Here is an 8,076-nt window from a genome sequence, read left to right as displayed (position 1 = left end):
TTCCGAAGAAAATGGTCACCTTCATTTCATTAAATCGCTGAGAGGCTTCCGGGAACGCCATTTCATATAGTAGAGCGGACAGTAGTCATCGGTGATGTCTCATCTCAACATTACATTAAACTCTGTGCCTTGCGGTGCTAAAGGAACTGGAAGTTAACCAGGTAGACTTGGAAACATTTGCTATTTATTGTCAATTGACGTGCAGCTGTGCTTCAAGTCCTTGAAGGGTACAGCTTTGCATGAATCCTGTGCCCCATAGCCCTGGTAGGCAGGTTACTGCTGAACTTGGCACGGACCATGCCACTGTTTCAATGAGCACAAGTCTTGTGTGGTTTACCACCAGGAGTGACAGTGCTGTTCTTTGCTTTGTAGACGTAGGCACATCTCTTGTCCAGGTATAATTCTGTTTCATCGCGGCAATAAACCCCCTCAATCTCCAGGAGAGCAGTGTGCTCTCTTTGGTTTCAAAAGCCTCGTTTATAGCCAGTAAACGCAGTTTTGCAGAACATATGGATATTACAAGGCCTGATATCAGTAATGAAACAGTAGAAGGAATAGTAACCTGCTTTCGGTAGGTTTTCTTTCAATGTTCCTGTAGGAAGGCTATTCGTTCGGCGCTTGTCAGGTCGTTAAAATCAGAGTGCAGGCTTTCGACCTTCTGTAGCTTAAAACCTGTTTCTAGCATGTGCTCTATGGAGAGGAATCGCTTCCGGACCCTTGTGCTGATGGACCAGAGAAAGGGTGGGATGGACCGGGTCGTCGTTGTTTTCGGTGGGGGGAAACTGCCGGAAGGGCAGCAACACTGCTTGTTGTTTCTGTTGACTTAGTGAAACTACTGCCGAGAAGGCGGCACGCTTCTCTTACTCGCCGGCAAGAATGATAGGTAACACAACCAGCAGGCCGACGGGCTGGTGCGTCGTCGGCAGGGAACGAGTCTTCGTGTTGTACGAGGGGTGGATCCTCATGGCTTGCGAGGGATGGGTCCCCGAGGTTTGCGAGGGATGGGTCCTCGTGGTTCGCGAGGGTTGGGTCCTTGTGTTCGAGAGGAGCGAGTCCTCGTGTTTTGGGAGGAGCGAGTCCTCGTGGTTCGCGGGGGTGAATCCTCGTGGTATCCCCGCCGGGCACGCTCCGATCTTGTGGGCCCGAACGTGCTGTACCACGTGCTTGGAGAGATTTATACCTGCCGTTGCGTTGGACGTAGGGGCGGACGACCCGCATGGCGGTAGAAAAATTGACCACGGGGACAGTGAGCAAATGCGTGGTCTGCTCCGCGTCGATGTTCCCGGTGAACTGGGCTTCTACCTTTCCAAAGCACGAGGGCGGTTGTTTCTCCCTGAATTGCGGCAGCGATAGCGAAACGGCTGGTGCTTCCATGGCGTGCTTCTTTTGTGAAAAACGTTCACAAAATCGAGGTCCGGCTGTTTTTTGTCCGTGAAAAACGGGATCGCCTCCAGGCGTGCTTCCTTTGCGAATACATTCGCAAAGACATGGTCGCCAGGTTCAGGCTGCGTGCTTCCTCCGTGAAAACCGTCCACGGAGTCTGTTGTTCGTCGGTCGTCTTCTGTGAAGACGAGGTTCAGGTTGTGTGTTTCTTCCATGATAAACGTTCACGGATACGGGGTCACCAATTGTAGTGTGGGAATTGATGAGCTCCCGTATTCACGTCGTTGTAGGTGTTGTTGGCTGCTCTTCTTCCGCAAAAAACGTTTGCGGTTTCGGGGTCACCAATTGTAGGTATTCGTGTTGACCTCGAGGGACGAATGCCTACTAAATAATTTAGTTCAACTTCAGATGAATAATTACTAAGTTCTTTATTAACTGGAACTTACGAAATACAATAGGTAAGCTGGCTTTACACAGGGGCAATGCGAGGTAGGTCTTTCTCTGACGGGGACTCCACGAGGACTGAGTCCGTAGTTCTCGGGAGAGCTTGATGACGTCATCACGCTCAGTCGTGTTTTCCCGCTTTTCGGGTGTCACGTGACTGCGTCCTGACGTTAGCACATTAGCCTGCGCTTGGGGTGGTCACGTGACCCGCGCCGATACGTCAGCGCGTTCACCTGGTGCGGAAGCTGGCCGTTGAGGCCGAAGTCGCGGTAGGCCAGGCTGTGCCGGCGGCCGTCATGGAAGGCCGAGTTGGGCCGGCGGCCGCTGCGCGTACATCACGTAATGCGTGACGTGACGTCAGCGCGCTAGGGCGTGTCTTAAAGGGGCAACGGCCCCCACAGGTAAGTTAAAGGGGCAACGATCCAAACAGTAAGTAATATACATACAGTTAGGTTAAAGTTAATTATTATACATTATATGTGTAAGGGACACCCAGTGGAACCGCCACACACAAATCATTGAAGGTGGCAGGGCAGGTTGAGAAAGCAGTTAAAAAAGCATACAGGATCCTGGGCTTCATAAATAGAGGCAAAGAGTACAAAAGCAAGGAAGTTATGATGAACCTTTATAAAACACTGGTTCGGCCTCAACTGGAGCATTGTGTCCAATTCTGGGCACCACAGTTTAGGAAGGATGTGAAGGCTTTAGAGAGGGTGCAGAAAAGATTGGTTCCAGGGATGAGGGACTTCAGTTACGTGGATAGACTGGAGAAGTTGGGGTTGTTCTCCCTAGAGCAGAGAAGGTTGAGAGGAGATTTGATAGAGTTGTTTAAAATCATGAGGGGTCCAGACAGAGTAGATAGAGAAAAACTGTTCCCATTGGCAGAAGGGTTGAGAACCAGAGGACACAGATTTAAGGTGATTGGCAGAAGATCTAAAGGCAACATGAGGAATAACTTGTTTACACAGCGAGTGGTTATGATCTGGAATGCACTGCCTGAAAGGGTGGTGGAGGCAGACTCAATCATGGCTTTCAAAAGGGAATTGGATAAGTATCTGAAGGAAAAACATTTGGAGGGTTAGGGGGAAAGGGCTGGGGAGTGGGACTAGCTGAAGTGCTCTTGCAGAGAGCCGGCACGGGTTCGATGGGCTGAATGGCCTCCTTCTGTGCTGTAACCATTCTATGAATCTATGAATTACTTAATAATGAAAGGGGACACTGGATTGGGATTTTTCACATCACTAGGTCATAGCTTTTCAACAAAATGTTAAAATGTTTTTAATGACACAGTATAATCCTAGGTTGTACTCAGACACCAGGGCTTTTGTAAGTTATAATAGGCAGTACTTTCTATTACAGTAGTTTATTATTCTTACAAAAGGAGTAAACCAGAGCTTACTGTCATTTATTTAAATGGTATCTGTTGAGTCTGTGTGTTCTAGATATACTTATTTTAAATAACTGGACACAGACAACAGGAAAAACTTAAACAGGTCTTTACTACTTGAAGGTCAGGGCTGAACTGCTTTACAAATTACTACACAGAGCTTATATACCGGTGTGGTCACCACCGGTACTACAATATACAGTAGCAAGAGAAAGTAGTCCATCTTCTTAAGGTAGTTCTCTTAAGGTGGTACAGGTTACATACACCACAATTCCTCCCTTTTTAGCTTAACAGTGTACACCCCAATTTAAACATAACATGGATAACATATATACAGGTAGACTACCCTTTATCCGGACTTCCGAAAACCGAAACCCTCTAAAAACCGAAGGTTTTTTCGGTCAGCGTAAGTCCAGCGTAAGTCGTGCGCACGACCCCCCGTGGACCCCCCCGCAGACCCCCGCCGGCCCCGACCCCCGCCGACCCCCCCGCCGACCCCCCCGTGGACCCCCGCCGGCCCCGACCCCCCCGCGGACCCCCACGGACCCCGACCCCCGCCGACTTACGCTGAGCATCAGCGTAAGTCGTGCGCACGACCCCCCGCCGACCCCCCCGCCGACCCCCCCGTGGGCCCCCGCCGGCCCCGACCCCCACCGATCCCCCGCAGACCCCCGCCGGCCCCGACACCCGCCGACCCCCCCGCGGACCCCCGCCGAACCCGACCCCCGCCGACTTACGCTGAGCGTCAGCGTAAGTCGTGCGCACGACCCCCCGCCGACCCCCCCGCCGACCCCCCCGTGGACCCCCGCCGGCCCCGACTCCCGCCGACCCCCCCGTGGACCCCCGCCGGCCCCGACCCCCGCCGACCCCCCCACGGACCCCTGCCAACCCCGACCCCCGCCGACTTACGCTGAGCGTCAGCGTAAGTCGTGCGCACGACCCCCCGCCAACCCCCCCGCCGACCCCCCCGCGGACCCCCGCCGGCCCCGACCCCCGCGGACCCCCCCGCGGACCCCCGCCGACCCCGACCGTAAGTCGGCGGGGGTCGGGGTCGGCGGGGGTCCGCGGGGGGGTCGGCGTCAGGGGGGGTCGGCGGGGGGGTCGGTGGGTGTCGGGGCCGGCGGGTGTCCGCGGGGGGGTCGGCGGGGGTCGGGGCCGGCGGGGGTCCGCGGGGGGGTCGGCGGGGGGGTCGGCGGGGGTCGGGGCCGGCGGGGGTCCGCGGGGGGGGCCGGCGGGGGGTCGTGCGCACGATTTACGCTGCGCATCAGCGTAAGTCGTGCGCGCGACCCCCCGCCGACCCCACCGCGGACCCCTGCCGACCCACCTTCCGAAATCCGAAATTCTCCGAAAACCGAAACACGGCTGGTCCCGAGGTTTTCGGATAAAGGATAGTCTACCTGTACAACTTTCATGCAACTGTTCAAAGATTCAGTCTCTGAGGAGGCCTCCTGATCCGAGTTGGATAACGCCTTTCAGGGGTCTCTGATTCTGGTTGCTGGGGTGACTCCTCTAATTGATCTCTTATGGCTTGAACATCCTCATGTACGTTCGCGTTTGAGGTAGATGCTACAGGTTCAATAATTTCTTCCACTGGTGTCTCTGCCGTCGCCATGGGTTCGACCCTTGTTCTCGATTCTACAAGTTGGTCAGCATGACGTCGTATTACGTTTTCACCAATCTCTACCGTGTACATCAGGGGTCCTTGTCTGGCACGAATTGTTCCAGATTGCCATTTCCCATTCTTATAGACCCGGGCTAACACTGGTTGTCCTATTTCGAAACTCCGAGTGGTTTTGTTATTTACATGCTGGAACTGTTTGTTTTCGACTTCCCTACGCACATTTGGTTTTAACAAATCCAACCTGGACCGCAACCTCCTGTTATAAAACATCATGGCAGGACTTTGATTTGTCACTGCATGTGTGGCGTTTCGATATGCCATTAGGAAATTGTCCACCTTGTGTTGTCGTGGAATATGGTCTTCGCTCATGGCCTTTATCGCCTTTTTGAACGTTTGTACAAATCTCTCGGCCAACCCATTTGTAGCCGGATGATATGGGGCAGATGTATAGTGTTTCACCCCATTCTTCTTCATGAATTTCTGGAATTCTTCTGACACGAACTGCGGTCCGTTGTCTGAACATATCTGTTCTGGCAATCCATTTCTTGCAAATATGATTCTTAGAACTGCGATCGTCTTTTCCGAGGTAGTGGTCGCCATCTTAATCACTTCTGGCCATTTAGAATGTGCGTCTACCGCTATCAAAAACATGGAATCCATGAATGGACCTGCAAAGTCAATATGTACACGTTGCCATGGGGTTGAAGGCCATTCCCATGGATGCAGCGGTGCAATTGGAGGTGCATTTTGAACTTTTTGGCAACCTGAGCAGCTTTTAGTCAGATCCTCTATTTGTTTGTCGATACCTGGCCACCACACATAAGCCCTAGCAAGGCTTTTCATCTTGACTCCCCCCAGATGACCTTCATGCAGTTCCTTTAGAACTCTCTCCCTTAATTTAGGAGGAATAATCACCCTTGCTCCATACATCAATGTTCCTTGACAAACGGACAGCTGTTCTCGTCTGGCTGAGAATGCCGGTAACAGTCGTTCGCCATGTGCTGGCCATCCCTTCACTGTCAATTCGTAGACCCGAGACAGTGTCGGGTCATTCCTGGTCTCCCTCTCAATACTTGCATTGGTGACTGGCAAACATTCGATGATGGTCGAGTGAAATAACTCAACAGGGTCAACTGTTGGTGCCTCTTCCGCTGTAGGTAGTGGCAGGCGCGACAGCCCATCAGCATTACCATGTTGCTTTGTACCTTTGAATTCGATCTCATATTGATGTGCCCCTAGGAAAAGGGACCATCTCTGGAGCCTCTGCGTTGTCATCACCGAAACACCCTTCTTAGGGTCAAAAATGGAAACCAACGGCTGGTGGTCTGTCAGCAGCATAAACTTATGGCCTTGCAGGTAATGATTAAATTTTTTGACTCCCCACACGAGGCTGAGAGCCTCCCTATCTATCTGAGCATAGTTGCGCTCAGTGGAGGTCAATGATCTGGATGCGAACGCGACTGGTCTTTCCAAGCCATTTGACAACTTATGTGATAGCACTGCCCCAATACCATATGGAGAAGCATCACAAGCTAAATGAATAGGCAGCGTTGGGTTAAAGTGAGCCAACAGTTCCTTAGAGGTGATCAATGCCTTGCTTTTGTGAAAAGCCCGCTTACAGTCCTCACTCCACTTCCATGGCACTCCCTTTTGTAAAAGAGCGTTCAGCGGGTGTAGCACCGTGGATAAATTTGGCAGAAACTTATGGTAATAGTTAATCAACCCTAGGAACGACCTCAACTGGGATACATTTTCCGGAGCGGGAGCCTTCACAACAGCTTCGATCTTGTCAGGTGACTTGTGAAGCCCCTCCTGGTCAATGACGTGACCACAGTACGAGATTCGCTTCTGAAAGAACTCACATTTCTGGCGATTAACTCGAAGTCCATACTCTTTCAATCTGGTGAGCACCTGTTCCAAATTAGCAAGGTGTTCCTCATCATCATCTCCTGTAATAAGAATGTCGTCCAGATAGCATTGTGTGCCAGGAATTCCCTGTAATACCTGCTCCATGGCCCTCTGCCAAATTGCTGGAGCCGATGCCACTCCAAAAACCAGTCTATTATACCGATATAAGCCCTTATGCGTGTTGATCGTGAGATACTGGCGTGACGCTTCATCAACTTCCATCTGTAAGTATGCCTGCGCCAGGTCTATCTTGGTGAAGTGTTTCCCGCCAGACAACGAAGCGAAGATATCCTCAATCCGCGGAAGCGGATATTGCACCGTGTGAAGAACCGGATTAACAGTGATCTTGAAATCGCCACAGATGCGAACCTTCCCCGGTTCCCCCGGCTTGTTGCTCAATGAACGCTTCATGACGGGAACAATGGGCGTGGCCCATTCGCTCCAGTCCACCTTTGACAGTACTCCTGAACGTTCTAGCCCTTCCAGCTCAGCTTCCACAGCAGGTCGTATCGCATAAGGTACCGGTCTGGCTTTGAAATATTTCGGGTTTGCATGTTCTTCAACCTTGATGTTTGCCGTAATTCCTTTCAGTGTTCCCAGTCCCTGTTGGAACACCTCCTTAGCATCGTCCAATATTCTGGACAATCGTTTAGGTTTGACATCGTCCTTTTTACCGGAATCTACAGTTAGTGCTTTTAAGGAATGCCAGTCCATATTTATTCTCCTGATCCATTCCCGTCCCAGTAGTGGTGGACCTCCCTCAGGTAACACATACAAGTCCATTCCTTTGCTTTCCTTACCCTTGTGGACCACCTTTACTTTTATCTTTCCGATGGGGTACACTCTTTGCCCCGTGTATGTTTTTAATACAATCTCCGTATCCCTTAGGGGAATGTGTGAGAATAACCTTTTGTAATCTTGCTTATTCATGACCATCAATGCCGATCCCGTGTCCAATTCCATCTTCACTTGGACTCCTGCTATCTGGAGTGTAACCCAAATAGTTTGGTGGTCTGCTGTGTTACCCACATTATGTATTCTTAGACAACCCAGTTCCTTACTGCTGGAGTCTGAATCCGTCTTCTGTTCATCCGAACTGTTCTCTGTCACCTTGTGTACTTTTTTGTACTTCTTCTGTGGTGACCTTTTGTTGCTGGTCTTCTTTCCTGACCGGCATACTTTCGCTGTGTGACCGAGTCTGCCACATTTTCTGCATTCTTGATCTTTGAACCAGCACTGGTTCTGATCGTGCGTTGTCCTTCCGCAACGATAGCACTTTACTGCACCCAATGCCATTTGATTGGTGCTGAGTTCCGATGGCCTTAGCTGCATT

General features: G+C 51.4%; 1 pseudogene; it reads right to left on the bottom strand.

The window, feature by feature from the left end:
* Nucleotides 1-212: 212 nt before the first annotated feature.
* Nucleotides 213-509, bottom strand: LOC147117494 (large ribosomal subunit protein eL33 pseudogene; annotated as a pseudogene).
* Between the last annotated feature and the right edge of the window lie 7,567 nt (nt 510-8,076).

This window comes from Somniosus microcephalus, chromosome 5 (assembly GCF_052327205.1).
Source record: "Somniosus microcephalus isolate GS21.2 chromosome 5, FLI_Smic_1.0, whole genome shotgun sequence".
Classification (NCBI taxonomy): domain Eukaryota; kingdom Metazoa; phylum Chordata; class Chondrichthyes; order Squaliformes; family Somniosidae; genus Somniosus; species Somniosus microcephalus.
Note: the sequence above shows the minus strand (reverse complement) of the source record. Positions and strands in the feature narration are given on the sequence as shown.